This window comes from Dendrobates tinctorius, unplaced genomic scaffold (genome assembly GCF_039654945.1).
Source record: "Dendrobates tinctorius isolate UK_male_01 unplaced genomic scaffold, ASM3965494v1 ptg000011l, whole genome shotgun sequence".
NCBI classification, from domain to species: domain Eukaryota; kingdom Metazoa; phylum Chordata; class Amphibia; order Anura; family Dendrobatidae; genus Dendrobates; species Dendrobates tinctorius.
In genome coordinates this window covers 53,311,416-53,329,093 of record NW_027361679.1, presented here as the reverse complement: position 1 = coordinate 53,329,093, position 17,678 = coordinate 53,311,416, and the positions used below count along the sequence as shown (strand labels likewise).

At 43.6% G+C, this 17,678-nt stretch overlaps 1 protein-coding gene across 3 annotated transcripts in view; it reads right to left on the bottom strand.

Moving 5' to 3' along the window:
- Positions 1–17,678, bottom strand: part of CHRNB3 (cholinergic receptor nicotinic beta 3 subunit) — an 85,230-nt gene that overhangs the window by 33,129 nt on the left and 34,423 nt on the right. The gene's annotated exons all lie outside the window — the stretch shown is intronic.

The following is a 17,678-nucleotide window of genomic DNA, read 5'->3' as shown; positions in this document are numbered from 1 at the left end:
TAACATTTGTCACATGTCTACTTTTGAAAACAATTCTTTTTGTTAGGAAGTTATAAGGGTTAAAAATTGACCAGCGATTTCTCATTTTTACAACAAAAAAACATTTTTTAGGGACCACATCACATTTGAAGTCACTTTGAACCACAAAATTTGTTGTGCAATTTCTCCTGAGTATACCGATACCCCATATGTGGGGAAAAGCCACTGTTTGGGTGCATGGCAGGGCTCAGAAGGGAGGGAGCCTCGTTTGACTTTATAAACGCAAAATTGGCTGGAATCAATGGTGGCGCCATGCCACATTTGGAGACCCCCCTGAAGTACCTAAACAGTGGAAACCCCCCAATTCTAACTCTGACCCAACACACCACTAACCCTAATCCCAACCTTAACCATAACCCTAACCACAAACCTAATCCTAATCCCAACCCTAACCATAATCCCAACCCTAGCCTCAACCCTAACCATAACTTTAGCCCCAACCCTAACCCTAACTTTAGCCCCAACCCTAACGCTAACTTTAGACCAACTCACTTTATCCCAACTCTAACCCTAATGGGAAAATGCAAATGAATACATTTTTTTCATTTTATTATTTTTACCTAACTAAGGGGGTGATAAAGGGGGATTTAAGTTACTATTTTTTCACTTTGATCACTGTGATAGGGTGTATGATACTCCTTCCATTTTAATATGATCGCGTGCACAGTGCTCCTTGGGATGTTTAAAGTTTTGGAAATCATTTTGTAAATCCGGCTTTAAACTTCTCCACAACAGTATCACAGACCTGCCTGTTGTGTTCCTTGGTCTTCATGATGCTCTCTGTGCATCAAACAGAACCCTGAGACTATCACAGAGCAGATGCATTTATACAGAGACTTGATTACACACAGGTGGATTATTTATCATCATTAGTCATTTAGGACAACATTGGATCATTCAGAGATCCACAATGAACTTCTGGAGTGAGTTTGCTGCACTGAAAGTACAGGGGCCGAATAATATTGCACGCCTCACTTTTCAGTTTTTGACTTTCCACAAAAAATTAAAATAACCAATAAATTTCGTTCAACTTCACAACTGTGTTCCACTTGTTGTTGATTCGTCACCAAAAATTTACATTTGGTATCTTTATGTTTGAAGCATGATATGTGGGAAAAGGTTGAAAAGTTCCAGGGGGCCGAATAGTTTCGCAAGGCACTGTATCATGGGAGTCTAATAATACAAATGGTTCAACCACCAAAATCTTACTTCTCTGGAGCCATAGAAGGTCACTTGTACACAGTTTTCTTTTTAATTTATCATTCTCCAGAGGGCAATAGAAACCAGTGTACATTGTGCTATTGAACAGGCAAAAAACAGGTCTGTGGATTTCTGACCTATTTCACTTTGTCTTACAGTTTTAGAGCTTTCCGTTTCACCTCAGTAAATTTCAATGGACTCTGTAACCACTGCTCTATTATAGATGCATTGTACCTGTAAAATATGCACTATTTCTTTTAATACTTCTTTTAGTATCATGTATGCCTCAGTAGAAAATCGGAGGCATATCCCTGATAAAGCATAGTCCTAAGCACCACTATGGGTGCCCTGGTACAAATAAGTTGCAAACTTGTAGGGGAGAAAACCCCGAAAAAGGGGCCCGCTGTGTATCCGGGCCGGAACAAGGGACGCTGTCACCCGGGTCCCAAGGGGGGAACGTTCCCAGGGGAAATGATTGCAGGACAGGACCAGCGAGACCCACGGCCGCCAGTGCCCCGCTCCATACCGCGGCTGCGGCCTGTACAGCGAGACCTGCGGCCACCACTGCCACTCTCCATACCGCGGCTGTGGCCTGTACAGCGAGACTCGCGGCCGCCACTGCCCCGCTCCATACCGTGGCTGCGGCCTGTACAACGAGACCCGCGTCCACCACTGCCCCGCTCCATACCGCGACTGCGGACTGTACAGCGAGACTCGCGGCCACCTCTGCCTCGCCTCCTAACGAGGCAACAGCTATTCTTTGGCTGGACCCGGCGGCTGAGGCGCCGACCAGACATCTCCTGGACAACAACTCTGCAGGACGTCAGAGATCGATAAGTGACACTTTGTTTTCGTTTATATTTAGTCCAAGGACCTGTAGCTGGCCATAGCGTGGCCATATAGTTACCGTCTCTCGCCATACTGTTTAGCATTGTGTACCTGTGTATTTGTGTCTGGCTTCCCTGCGTGGAAAACAGTTGTTAGCTTTACTCTCTATCCATAAATAAAAGTTAAGTTTAACCCTTGCTCTGTCTCCGGCTCGTCACTGCATCCTGCGTACCTGCGAGTACCACAAACTAATCCATTAAAAAGATATCCAGAAGTCCACAATTTAATTATTTTTCCAAATGAAGATTCAGCAGCCAATTAATTAAGATTGGCATCAAGCGCAATAGTCTTAATGAAGGACTCACTGTTGAATGTTATCACTTAGTGAATTTGATGCATCTTCTCAGGTACTGGAGTTGCCTTTCTGGCAGATGAAATGTCAGCACTTTTGTTGAAATTGAAGACTGGGTGTAGCCGGGTGTAGCCAGTTCTGTTTTGAGCAAAAATTGGCGATTCTTCAAAATTTTTTACTCCAGTTTTTAGCCGTTATAGCTTTGATGAATTGAAACATCAGTCTTTACCCCATACCTTTTACAAGGTGTTATGTATACATGAGGGTTCCAGTCAGGACACCCACTGCTGTGTATGGACCGTGACGTACAGCCATCGGAGACAAGCCTTAGTCATAGTTTTCATAATCAACACTAACAGAAATAAACACATCAAATAGATCATTCTGCTTGTAATGACTCTATATAATATGAGTTTCACTGTTTGTATTGAAGAACTGAAGTAATTTAACTTTTTGATGGAATTCTAATTTTGTGAGAAGCACCTGTACATCACAGATCTGCACTGCCACATAGCATAACATTGGGCTGAGTGTTGTCTGATAAAATCTCACATATCATTCCGCCGTGTTATACGCTCGTGTGAGTGAGCCCTAATCCTGTTCCTTAGCAAGGAGAATGAAAACGTTTTGTTTGGACATATGAATTCCTTGTAATATTCCTGTAATATATCTGGTTTCCAAGCCAATGACAAAAGTAGTAGGATTTTCTGTATTGAATTGATCTTAGTGGCACGGGAATGACGCACATGTTGCAGTAATGACTTTGTGCTGCTATTTTGTCAGTACACTCCAGATGATACAATCCTTTCACCTCAATATATTGAAGTGGTTCTATTCTTCCTTTGACCTGTGTCTTGCAACATCTTCCCAGAACTGGCTCAAATATCCTAATTATGGGAAAATAGTAACCATACATGTTGCAATACTCTTGTCACATGTTTACTAATAAAAGAATTTATGTGCTATGTAATCCAGTCTGTTTTATTTTTGATATTTTATTCATTTTCAGAGTTTTCAGTTTGCATTATGTATTAATAATCCAGTGTTTAATAAAGTTTGTTGGCAACAAAGTAAGCATACTGTCAAGTGACTACTGCCATTAAGCAGCTAGGACTGGCATCAGGGGTGGCATCAGGGGTGGCAAATTCAGCATTTGTTAAGGGCAATCTCTTTGATACTGTCCCTGCGAATAGAGTATAGATTGTTTATGTATATTATTACTGTGCGTACAGTGTGAGGAGGTGGCGGAGACCCTCATGTGCCTCCTCTCCCCTGGCCATTGTTCACATTTAGCATGTGGCACCTCATGGTGTATGAATGAGAGATGTGACGTTTATATGTGTTTACTGATGTTTGTGTGCTTTAATGTGATGCATTTGTTATATGCTGTGTGTAACCTTAGGGACAGCATAGGACCATAGGGGGATTATAATAGAGGAGGCATTATGGAGTTAAAGACTAAAGATAGAGCAGAATAGAGGAGAAAGATATAGGAAAGGCACTTCCTGTTTAGTCTCAGACACCCTGGCAGTCTGCCCATTTTGCAGAATGCATACAGTGAGATAGTTACAGGCTGTGGGGCATAAGTCTGCAGCTGGCAGTAAGGGGCCCCCGGGTGAAGAATAGTACAGTCGAGCACCGGCTCAACAGGACCGTTCCCAAGAAGGATCCAGGGTCTGCGACCAGGGTGGGAGCAGCTGAGATGGTGTTTCCTGCACCTTTCCCTACTGGAGCTGGACAAGGGGCTGATAGGGAGCTGGTGATGCTGAAGGTACAGATGAGACACAACCTGTCCAAAGATGCTGCCCCGATGGCAGAGGAAAGGAAAGTACAGGAAATGTTGCCCTGTGTGAACTGTGCTGCTGATGTGAGGAATGCAAATAAGAAGATGTCTCTGTGTTTGAACTGTGCTGTCTGTGAGATGAATATGCTGCTGTCTAGTAAAGTTCAACTGTTGGAAAAGAACTGTGACTTTGTGGTGTTTCAAAGAACCTGGGAGCCAGAGGCTGGAGTAACAGAGGTAACTAACTGTATAGGAGTACCAGGACTTTGTATATGTTTTCATATACAAGGTGCTGAGATGCTCACTGACTATGCCTTAGTGGACTCGCCCACGACTACCACCCCTTGCCACCTTGTTACATACAGCATAGATTATATATATTATTTACTTTGCGTACAGCATAGATTGTATATATTATGTGGTAGCTCAACTCATATGGCGGTACACAGAGGTAGAAAACAGAAACACTGTCTCTTTAAATCTTTGGTTGGTTTATTATGTAGTGGCATAAACCAACAAGAAGGGGAAAGCAAACACATCCCTTCAGGCAAAAACAGGAAAACAGCAAAGAAAACAAAACGCTGTAACACAGTCCACACGAATGCAGGTAGCTGCCCGCTCTAGAGCAGCACAGGTTCAGTCTTTCCTCCACAAGACACAAAACCACTAGAGATCCTCTTTGCAGCCTTGCTGAACAAAGATTGCCTGTGCAGCCCAGCTATTTAAGCCCCAGACCACACCCTGGGGTGAAGATAAGGCCAGTCCATTATGAAAATTAGCTTAACCAGCCCACTGAGCCCAGCACCACCTGTATATATATCATCACCATCTGACTTGCTGCCACTGCAGCCAAGCAGCACCTGTATACACCAGCCAGCCAGCCACCCCACTGCAGCCCAGCAGCACCTGTATACACCAGCCATCCAGCCACCCCACTGCAGCCCAGCAGCACCTGTATACACCAGCCATCCAGCCACCCCACTGCAGCCCAGCAGCACCTGTATACACCAGCCATCCAGCCACCCTACTGCAGCCCAGCAGCACCTGTATATAGCAGCTAGCCACCCCACAGCAGCCCAGCAGCACGTGTATACACCAGCCAGCCACCCCACTGCATCCCAGCACCTGTATTCACTCACTCACTCACCAGGTCCCAGACCCATCTGTCACTCCAATCCTGGCAGGCATCCAGTGATTATTGCAGACGTGCGAAGGTAGGCCGTATGTCCTGAGTCTCTCCTGATACGTCAGCTCTGCAGCCTGGAGCAGTGGAGCAGAGCGGCTCTCTTCACCCACAAAGAACGTCCTGACTGCAACGTCAGATGTTCTTAACCCCCTCCTGTGCCACTGACTGGTGGTGAGTGATGATGCAGCTGCTGCTGCCAGCGTGAGCACGCGTACCTGTGTAAAACCGCCGGGCCCGCATATTTAAAGGGTCGGTGGCAAAAATTTAAAATGGGCCGGTGACCGCATTGGTGGCGGCCAGATGAGCGGGTGCTGCCACTCCAGCGGCCCTCAGAGTCACACATATCGCGGCCCAGCGGGAAAATGCCCAGTTGGGCAGATTATCAATCGGGGCCTGGTACTGGGGTACAACATGAACATGGGGGAAGTTGATCTCTCTGATCAAGTCCTTTAGCCATTTAGTGCCATGAAAAAGGCCAAGCTGTGGTACAAGAAGATGGCTGTGCACATTGTACAGATGGCAATGTACAACACTTTCATGCTATCACGATGTGCAGGCCAGATCAGTACATTGTATCTTCAGTTCCAGGAGGTACTGATGAAGGCCCTGATATTTGGCAATCAGGAAAAAACAGGTCCAAGTACTTCCAGAACTCAAAATGCTCATATCGTACCAGGCCAACAGTTTGTTGGTGAGGTCCCTTAAACCACAAAGAAAGGAAGGTCGCAAAAAATGTGCCTAGTCTGTTTCAAAAAGGGAATAAACAAGGACACTATTTGGCAATGTGACACCTACCCCAACAAGACTGGCCTGTGTATAAAAGAATGCTTCAGACTGTACCACAGATCCATGGACAACTAAATTCATTTCTGACTTACACAACTCATGTATGCCAACCTGATGTACACTAAACAACTCACGTATGCCAAACTGATGCACTCTACAAAATTTACGTATATGCCACCACATTATAAAATTCACAAACAATAGGTCAATTCCAACATAGGATGACTTGTGGGGAGTTTCCACTGTTTAGGCACATCAGGGACTCTCCAAACACAACATGGTGTCCGCTCTCAATTCCAGCCAATTTTTCGTTCTAAAAGTCAAATGGTGACCCTTCCCTTCGGAGCCCTGCCATGTGCTCAAACAGAGGGTTTCCCCCACATATGGATTATCATCTTACTCAGGAGAAATTGTGCAACAACTTTTGTAGTCCAATTCTCCTGATACCCTTGTGAAAATAAAAAATTTGGGGCTAAAAGATAATTTTTGTGGAAAAAAATTGATTTTTTATTTTCACGGCTCTACGTTATAAACTTTTGTAAAGAACTTGTGGGTTCAAAGTGCTCACCACACATCTAGATAGGTTCCTTGAGGGGTCTAGTTTCCAAAATTGGGTCACTTGTGGGGGTTTATACTGCTTAGACACTTCAGGGGCTCTCCAAACGCGACATGGCATCCGCTAATGATTCTGGGAAATTTTGCATTAAAAAAAGTCAAAAGGGGCACCTTTCCTTCCAAGCCCTGTCATTCACAGTGTTTTTTCCCCATATATGGGGTAGCGGCATGTTCAGGAGAAAATTCACTACTTATTTTGTGGTCCATTTTTTCTTGTTACCATTGTGAAAATAAAAAAATTTGGGTCTAAAGTAAACATCTTGTGAAAAAAAGTTAAATGTTAATTTTTTCCTTCCACATTCCATTAATTCCTGTGAAGCACCTGAATATGAACTTCTTGAATATGCTTTTGAACACCTTGAGGGGTTCAGTTTATAGAATGGTGTCACCCTGGGGTATTTTCTGTCATATATACCCCTCAATGTCACTTCAAATGTGATGTGAACCCTAAAAAAATGGCTTTGTAAATTTTTTGGGAAAAATGAGAAATCGCTGGTCAATTTTTAACCTTTATAACTTCCTAACGAAAAAAAAAATTGGGTTTCAAAAATTGTGCTGATGTAAAGTAGAGATGTGGAAAATATAATTTATTAACTATTTGTGTGATATAACTCTGATTTAAGGGCATAAGAATTCAAAATTTGAAAATTGCAAAATTTTCCTCAAATTTCTGTGTTTTTTTTCACAAATAAACACAAGTCATATTGAAGAAATTTTACCACCATCATGAAGTACAATATGTCACTAAAATCACAATCAATGGGATCCGTTGAAGCAATCCAGAGTTATTACCTCATAAAGTGACAGTGGTCAGAATTGTAAGATTTGGCTTTTTCAAGAAGGTGAAAACAGCCTTGGGGTATAAAGGGGTTAAGATTAAGATTTTTTCCTAAGATTCTGTCTCTCAGTCCGGGGTCACACTAACCGACGCAAAATACGGTCCGTATTTTACATGCGTAATACGGAGAAATGTCCCCTAAATAGTGCTCTGTATGTCATCCGTAAGCAAGGTGTGGTCGCGTATTTTGCGCATGTAAGTATCCGTATGGCATCCGTATGGCAAGATTTTCTCGCAGGCTTGCAAAATGGACATTTAACGGTTTTGTGGCCTGCTAACTATTTAAATCATTAGCCTGCACCCTATTTATTGGCTCTGGAACAGGTGGCTGCCTCCATTCTGTCCATTTGTGACCTTGCCTTGACTAGGTGTGTTGGTATTTTATGTGCAACATGGCAGACAGTCTGAGTTTCAGCACAATTGAGCAGGTTCTCTTCAACTGGCTTTTGTCACGCTGCTTTGGTCACCCATACCCAGTGATCGTGGATCCGCAGAGGAGACAGTGCGCACTAGGATATTTAGAAAATTAGGAAGGGGAAAGGGAAATTTGTGCTCACCAAAATAGTCCTGTAAGCCGGTCGTGCCTAGGGATCAAATGGCTGACCACCATGTGTTGCAAACATGAAGAGAGAAGGAAGATCCGGCACTGGAGACTTGATAAAATCCACGATAAGTTATTATTCACATAATTTCATGATAAAACCATAAAGGGGAAAACAGACCCCCCACGCCTGACGCGTTTCGAACCTTACACCAGGTTCTTCCTCAGAGACATGAAACAAAACAGTTCACGAAATGATTATAAACATTCCTAATCAGCAGAGGGACTCCACACATGTGTATAATCAAAGAGGCAGACAACTAAGCCCTCAAATCACTGGTGGAGTCACTCCCTTGCAAGAAGAAAGAAAAAAAAAAAAAGGAAAAGACCAATACAACAATGGACAAGACATAGAATAAATAAAAACATGTGCAATACACACGTATAAATGCATAAATACATAGCAACTATCAAATGACAAACAACATTTTTTTTTTTTTTTTTTTTTTTACATATTTTTTTTTTTTTTGTTGTTTGTCATTTGATAGTTGCTATGTATTTATGCATTCATACGTGTGTATTGCACATGTTTTTATTTATTCTATGTCTTGTCCATTGTTGTATTGGTCTTTTCCTTTTTTTTTTTTTCTTTCTTCTTGCAAGGGAGTGACTCCACCAGTGATTTGAGGGCTTAGTTGTCTGCCTCTTTGATTATACACATGTGTGGAGTCCCTCTGCTGATTAGGAATGTTTATAATCATTTTGTGAACTGTTTTGTTTCATGTCTCTGAGGAAGAACCTGGTGTAAGGTTCGAAACGCGTCAGGCGTGGGGGGTCTGTTTTCCCCTTTATGGTTTTATCATGAAATTATGTGAATAATAACTTATCGTGGATTTTATCAAGTCTCCAGTGCCGGATCTTCCTTCTCTCTTCATGTGCGCACTAGGATAACCTTTCAGGGCACAAGGATGCGCAAAGCTATATCTGCAGAGGAGCGACTTCTACTCAAATTACAGTATGTATTACACAACCACATTCTCTATGTTCATGATGTGTTGTCCAAAGTATGTGTAATTTTGTTTTTTGAATAATTTTTTGGCCCTCATCTTACTCCAGATATATTAAAAATTACATACCAGAATGCTATGTGTAATATGTACTGAATATCACGTAGTCATTATGCTAGAAAAAATATGTGTGTTAGTAGATATGAAACAATAAAAAGTTTGGTATGTCTGTAGCTGGTCTTTTTATCATTTTTGCCTTCTAAAATGTTCCATTTATGTTGTTATTCAGCTTCCTGTCCACTGGCCTGTCTTATGCCGCCTTCCACCATGAGTTTCTCATTGGAAGATCTACCATTTCTGGCATAGTCAGGTCGACTTGTAGTGAAATATGGTCAAGACTCCATCAACTCGTCATGCACGAGCCCAGGATGGAAGACTGGTTGAGGATCTCAAGGGACTTTGAGGAGGAATGCCAGTTTCCTAATTGTATTGGGGCCTTGGATGGGAAACATATCCGGGTGCGTAAGCCGCCGGACTCTGGCTCCCAATTCTTCAATTATAAGCAATACTTTTCTGTTGTATTGTTGGCTCTGGCCGATCCTCAATACAAGTTTATAATTGTTGACATTGGGGCCTATGAAAGGACGGGAGACTCTAGAGTCTTCAATACTTCCATTATGGGTGGGCGGCTACGCACCAACCAGTTGGATCTGTCCCCACCATGCCAGCTACCAGGCTCCACTCAAGAATCAGTCCCTTATGTCCTTGTGGCAGATGAGGCGTTTCAGTTAACGCGCAATGTCATGAGGCCATATCCCCGGCGCAACCTGGACCACCGGCGCAGAATTTTTAACTTGCACCTATCACGTGCTCGGCGACTGATGGAGTGTTCCTTTGGCATTCTTTGTGCCAAATGGCGGGTCCTACAGTCTGCCATTCTGCTGAGTGAACAAAATGTGAATGAAGTTATCAAAGCATGTGTCATTCTTCATAACTTCACCAGGATACATGATTGTTCCTCCTCTGCTGGTGTTGTGTGTGGGTCGGACAATGTGCGTAGGGCGAGACCACTTATCAACCCTCAACGTAGACCGCTCTCTGGGCTCAAAGTGCATGATATTTTCACAAATTATTTTATGTCACCTGAGAGGGAAACTTTTTGGCAAGAGCATGATGTGTCTATGTTATAAATTTTTGATTTCTGTCTGTGTAAATATATATATTTCAACCCCTTATGATTCACTGACTGTTTAATTGCCTTGGTAAGCGTATGTTAGTATGCTGATAACTTTTCATAATTGAGACAGAGACGTAAAATGTAGTAGACAAATTTTTACTTTTGTCCTTTTTTTTTTTAAACACATATTATTGCCATATGGTAAATGTGGCAATGGCCCAAAGTGGCCTTTTTGCAGATTTGCAAAATTACAAGCAAAACATTTTCAGAAAAAAACAAACAATTATGCAAGACCGATATTCCTACATGACAAATGTTGGTAGGTCGGGGGAGGAGAAGGTGGAAGACCAGCCTGTGTTTGCTGCTGGCTACTTTGGCCAACTTGGCCATTGCCCTGTGTGGGGGCATACTGTTGCCCATGATGAGGGTAGTGTACTGCCACCTGTGATTCTGGTGGGTACTGGGCTGACTGAAATTGGAGAAGGGCCTCTTGTTGGGGCTGGTAGGCCCGTGGCTCATACCCACCAAAATAGCCATGTCGTCCCCAACCAGGTTGGGACCAGCCTCCAACACTGAGTGGGAACAAGTGGCCATATTGGTGAGGTTGGCTAGAGGCAGACATATGTGGCTGCTGTGTGCAAGGTTGAGTAGGGGGAGGAAGGGGGTGAGGTGTAGGCCCACGTGTTTGAGGATCCTCAGAGCCTGCTTGAGCAAGCATGTGTGTGGGGTGTCTAAGGCGCATCAGATTCCTTGGGGAAAGCTGCCACCTCTTCAGATATTCAAATAACTCATATGGGGTATTGGGGTGTGTGCTTGCATCAAGCAGGATCTGAAAACATCCTCGAATACGTAGCCTCACCTCACGGGAAAGGGCCCGAAGATAACGGGCCAGGCTGCGTGAGTACGCCTCCTCCCCATCATCATTATTGACTCGAGCAAGGGAGTTCAGTACCCCTGTGTCAACATTGGTACGGGTATCTTGGGCAGGGATCTGGCACCTTCTTCTTCTTCGCCGGGATGGTCCAGCAGGCTGTGGGGAGTCCTGTATCTGGGCAATTGGGCTGCTGCTGATGTTGCCCTGCTCCTCCTGTATGGCGGACGGTGCTGCAGTAGACGGTCCTGCTTGTGGATGTGCTCCTGGTGGTGGGGTTTGTGGTGCAGGTACTGGGTTTTCAGGAGAGGAAACTTCACCCATGCTTCTTGGAAGGGGAGAAGATGGGCCAGCCACCTATTCTCCTCCAGTCACAGGATGAATGATAGGCTCTGTATCTGAGCCAGTTTCCCTTTCGGTAAGGTTTGACTGAGTTCTGTTATGAAATAGAACATAGCCAAAATTCCAAACATTAGTTTTGTCCCTGTAAAGTATCTGTGTAATGTGGTGTGAGGTATCTACTTACGGTCTCAGATCCAAAATAGGAGCGAGGAAGGAGAGGCGATCATAATAAATATATTTTCTCTTTGTGTGGCCTGCATCACCACTCCTGGCCCGCTGCTGACGTTCCCGCCTGTATTGGTCGTGGATGCTGCGCCAGCGTCTCATCACATCTTCCACTGCAATGTGACAGGAAATATTCCAAATTTCACATATTTGCTACCTAAAATTTGCAAAAAGTAGCCTAGTCATGTGGCCTTCTAGGGTGTGCTTTCTCCCCAGGGTGGCATATATAATTGTGGCATCCAGGCCAGATACACAGGGTCACAATAGTTCAGGGGTCAAGTAACTACTCTTAACTTGGTTGCCAAGGAGGATAAGGAGCTTGTGGCCAGGGACAAATTATGTCAGTGTAAAACAATGGTTCAAATAAAAATCTACACGCCTCATGAGGCAAAAAGGCCAAGCACAGGAAGGGGGGGTGGGGGCTTATTCTAAATGCCTTTTTTGATGTGAGGTAATTTTAAACACTTTTTTGGTTGTACTTACTCATTTGCTGCTGCTCCTCATGTGGCGGATCACCAAAATCGTGGAACATCTGGCGACATATGTGCCTCCATGATGCCTCCTTTCTTGCCGGTTGGCATAATGGGCATCACGTTGGTCCCAGATTTACGGGCGCTCCTGCACTAAGACAATAAGCATCTCCACATTGAGGTAGTAGGGTGCCATGATGCTCTACTCCGTGGAGGCGTACTTCCTGGATGTCTGGAGCGCTTTTTGAGCTAATTAGCATTTCTAAGCTTCCTGATGATGGATTGGCCCATTTCCTGTCACCTGCCAAAGACCTGCGTATTTCTCGCAAGTCACACGTGTGGTCCGTGTGTAATGCATATTTTTTGCGCACCCCTAGACTTGCATTGGCGTACTATGGGCGTAGTACGCTGACAATCTGGCACGGACCGTAGAATACGGCTGAGAAATATATGGCTGATGGGAGCTACCCCATAGAGAATCATTTGTCCGTGTGCAATGCATGGTTTTTACGCCTCTCACTCGTCCATATTTCACTCTAGTGTGAACCCAGCCTCACAGTTGAAGTGTGTCTACAATAAAAATTACAGACCTCTCCATTCCTTCTCACCAAGCTACTTGCCTATTTTCCTTTTAGCAAATGTGTCCACAGTCACATCACAAAAGCACAAATACACAAATGGGTATGTCAGAATAAACATTTCGCATGAACAAACTAGAAGGTTCAATACATAGAGAAACATAGATCATATAAAGAAAGAATGTACAAGAGAACCACATTTGTAAATAATGATGTCAAAATGTTATTATAAATAGAAAAATAATAAAACTGATTAAAAACAAGTAAAAGAAGTGGGAAACCACTAAGTAGCACCACAACGCTACATACAAAATTCACTATCTATTTATGTATATCTACATACATAGTATTATCTAAGTTACCCATTTATCTAAGTCAATACTTACAATCACATTAATTATATATAGTTAGTCTTAAATTCATCATTTAAAGAAGTATAGACAAATCAAAACAGGGTCAGAGCAGGATTAGGCAAAATACCTGTGCAGGACCGTGGTGCCAAAACCAGGCAAAAAAAACGACGTACGCTTTGGCGCCTGCATTCTTCTGGGAGTGGCCTATTGTCCTGTAGCCCAACCCAGCCTTGTGCAGGTCGACAATTTTGTCCCTGGTGTCCTTAGAAAGCTATGATTTGCAGCTGCTGGTCAGGCTGAATACATGTTAGGAATGCCTGTTTGTTAGGGAATCCCCACATGTATTCAATTTGCCTAGCAGCCGCAAATCATGCAGATGCTTCGGCACAAACTAAATCTCCGAGCATGCCGAAATACTCGGAGGACACTCGAGCATGCTCGGGAAAATGAGTATACTCGCTCATCACTAGTAACAAGTTTAAACAGATGCAATTAATACAGGTAGTGAGTGCAGAGTAGGAGGGCTTCTTAAAGAAAAACTAACTGGTCTGTGAGAGCCAGAATTCTTGTTGGTTGGTAGGTGATCAAATACTTATTTCATGCAATAGAATGCAATTTATTTAAAAATCATATAATGTGATTTTCTGTTTATTATTTTTAGATTCTATCACAGTTGAAGTGTACCTACGATAAAAAATTACAAACCTCTCTATTCTTTCTACAGTCATGGCCAAAAGTTTAGAGAATGACACAAATAATATATTTTCACATGATCTGCTGCCCTCTGGTTTTTATGTGTGTTTGTCAGATGTTTTTATCACATACAGAAATATAATTGCAATCATATTATGAGTAGCAAAAGGTTATATTGACAGTTAGAATGAGTTAATGCAGCAAGTCAATATTTGCAGTGTTGACCCTTCTTCTTCAGGACCTCAGCAATTCTCCCTGCCATGCTCTCAATCAACTTCTGGATCAAATCCTGACTGATAGCAGTCCATTCTTGCAAAATCAATGCTTTTATTTTGTCTGAATTTGAAGGTTTTTGTTTGTCCACCCGTCTCTTGATGATTGACCACAAGTTCTCAATGGGATTAAGATCTGGGGAGTTTCCAGGCCATGGTCCCAAAATCTCTATGTTTTGTTCCCTGAGCCATTTAGCTATCACCTTTGCTTTATGGCAAGGTGCTCCATCATGTTGAAAAAGGCATTGTTGATCGCCAAACTGCTCTTGGACGGTTGGGAGAAGTTGCTCTTGGAGGACATTCTGGTACCATTCTTTATTCATGGCTGTGTTTTTAGGCGAGACTGAGAGAGAGCCCATTCCCTTGGCTGAGAAGCAACCCCACACATGAATGGTTTCAGGATGCTTGACAGTTGGCATGAGACAAGACTGGTGGTAGTGCTCACCTGGTCTTCTCCGAATAAGCCGTTTTCCAGATGTCCCAAACAATCGAAAAGGGGATTCATCAGAGAAAATGACTTTACCCCAGTCCTCAGCAGTCCACTCCCTGTACCTCTCGCAGAATATCAGTCTGTCCTTGATGTTTTTTCTGGAGAGAAGTGGCTTCTTTGCTGCCCTCCTTGAGACCAGGCCTTGCTCCAAGAGTCTCCGCCTCACAGTGCGTGCAGATGCACTCACACCTGCCTGTTGCCATTCCTGAGCAAGCTCTGCACTGCTGGTAGCCCGATCCCGCAGCTGAAGCACTTTTAAGAGACGGTCCTGGCGCTTGCTGGTCTTTCTTGGGCGCCCTGGAGCCTTTTTGGCAACAAGGGAACCTCTCTCCTTGAAGTTCTTGATGATGCGATAGATTGTTGACTGAGGTGCAATCTTTCTAGCTGCGATACTCTTCCCTGTTAGGCCATTTTTGTGCAGTGCAATGATGACTGCACGTGTTTCTTTAGAGATAACCATGGTTAACAGAAGAGAAACAATGATGCCAAGCACCAGCCTCCTTTTAAAGTGTCCAGTGGTGTCATGCTTACTTAATCATGACAGATTGATCTCCAGCCCTGTCCCTCATCAACACCCACACCTGTGTTAATGGAGCAATCACTGAAAGATGTTAGCTGGTCCTTTTAAGGCAGGCCTGCAATGATGTTGACATGTGTTTTGGGGGATAAAATTCATTTTCTAGGCAAATATTGATTTTGCAAGTAATTGCTGTTAAGCTGATCACTCTTTATAACATTCTGGAGTATATACAAATTGCCATTAGAAAAAATGAAGCAGTAGACTTTGTAAAAATTAATATTTGTGTTATTCTCTAAACTTTTGGCCATGACTGTAGGTGGGAAATCTTGCAAAATCCCCAGTGTATCAAATACTTATTTTCCCAACTGTATGACTGTGTATATATACAAAGCTTCGGACTGGAGCACCTTGGGCCCACCAAGGAAAATCATTCTTGGGGCCCAATATGTAGCTACATAGAAATAAATACAAGACCACTAATTGTGTGGTAAAACACGCTAATATCAGGCTTTAATATAAGGTAGTACATGTCTTAATGATATAGCAGGGGTTGGGATAGCCCCCCTCATAGAATATAATGCAGGCCTCATATAATATGTAGCCCCCCACACAGAATATAATGCAATCCTCATATAGTATAATTCAGCCCCCCTTCATAGAATATTATGCAGTCCTACAGTATTATGGCCACCGTGTACTCACTCACTCACTGATATATACCATATGACGCACTGGACCATAAGACGCACCAAGGATTAAGAGGAGGAAAATAGAAAAAACATTGAAGTAAAAAATGTGGTCGATTCTGTACTAATATCCCCCATCTTAGTATGTATATATATATATATATATATTTATATATGGTGATGCAATGACCCCTGTTACAGCTAGGGGGCGCTGTATGTGCTCCTCAGGATATGCATGTAGGCGCTTCCTTGATTGTGATGGTTAAACAGTGTCCGGCATGATTGTAAATGGCCGGTATGTGTCGCAGAGGTCCTCTGCGCTGTAAGTCCAAAAATGATGTTGTTGTGCTGGGACTTGTAGTTCCATGAGTTTATTTACCTATAAGGGGAGCTTATAGGGCTAGTCGGATCGACTAGCCACACATACACCACCAACATATGGGGGTGGTTTGGGATAAATAATGTGACTGAGGTCTGGTCACATGGTGATGTGTTTTGAACCTGAGTGGTCAAAGTGCAAGGTCCTGGAAGGCCTGTGTATTGGGAGCTGCTAACTTGAAGAGCACAAGGTGAGGCCTTGGACCTAGAGGCCGGTGTGTTGTGAGGTCTTGGCCATAGGATCAGATCCCTGAATAGCACTCAGTGAGGTCTGTGTGTTGGACGGTCCTAGGGGGGGACGGATGTCTTGAATAGCACCCAGTGAGGCCATGTGTGAGCTGAGTCTGTAACGGCCCTGTGTTGGTGGAGCTACCAACCTTCTGCGGGTCTGGACTGTCAAGAGTGCCCTGGTCACAAGGATGGTGATCCCAGCAAGGCAGCTTCCCCGGGAGAGCGAGAACTGACAAGGAGTCGGCGTCTGGAGCAGGAGCTCCTGTAAGGTACCTCCACAGACTGTTGGTGCTTACATTGTCCTATTACCGTTAAGGAACTGTTTGGCATGCGGTCGCCCATGCTCACTGGACAGAGAGGTCCAGCATGTTTAGGGACTGCAAGGAAAAGCCATATTTCGAAATGGACGGTAGTAGGCCTGTGATGTGCAACAGGGCCTACTATGTGGCTTATGCTGTATAAAATAAACCTCATAAACTGTTTATGTGAGCAAAAACCGTGCTTGTCTACGTTAATCCTGTGCCAATCGAGTGTCCCCCAACACAAGCAGTAGGTGCTGTACTACATGTCCCCAATCCAGGTGTACATAGCCCCCTCATCACCATCCTGGTATGCATGGCCCCATCCCCATCCTGGTATGTATGGCACCCTCATTCCCAGGGCTGGCTCCAGGTTTTCATGGGCCCCGGACGAAAGAGTCTCAGATGGCCCCTTTACCACATACCACAATTCATGATGCACGGATATGGCAGAGAAATATAGGTATAGTACAATGTCAAAAAGTTCACATACTTCTTACATTACATGAGTGATATCTATTGTACATTTTACAATAGGTCAAAAACCAGATAGTATAGTCCTCCATACAGTATTATGGGCACCACATACAGTAGTGCTCCATACAGAATAATGAACCCCATATATTGCTCAGTACAGTATAATGAGCCATATATATTATTCCATACAGAATAATGAGCCCAATATATTGCTCCATACAGTATATAAAAGCCCCCATATATTGCTCCATACTGTTTAATGGGCCCCATATAATGCTTCATAAAGAATAATAAGCCTCATATATTGCTCCATACAGTATAATGAGCCCCATATAATGCTCTTAACAGTATGCCCACGGGCAAGAAATGCTGTGAATATTCATGTCTCTTTAGCAGCGGGCACAGGCTTTAGCTGCTTTCTGCCTCCTGTCACCTGCTGCT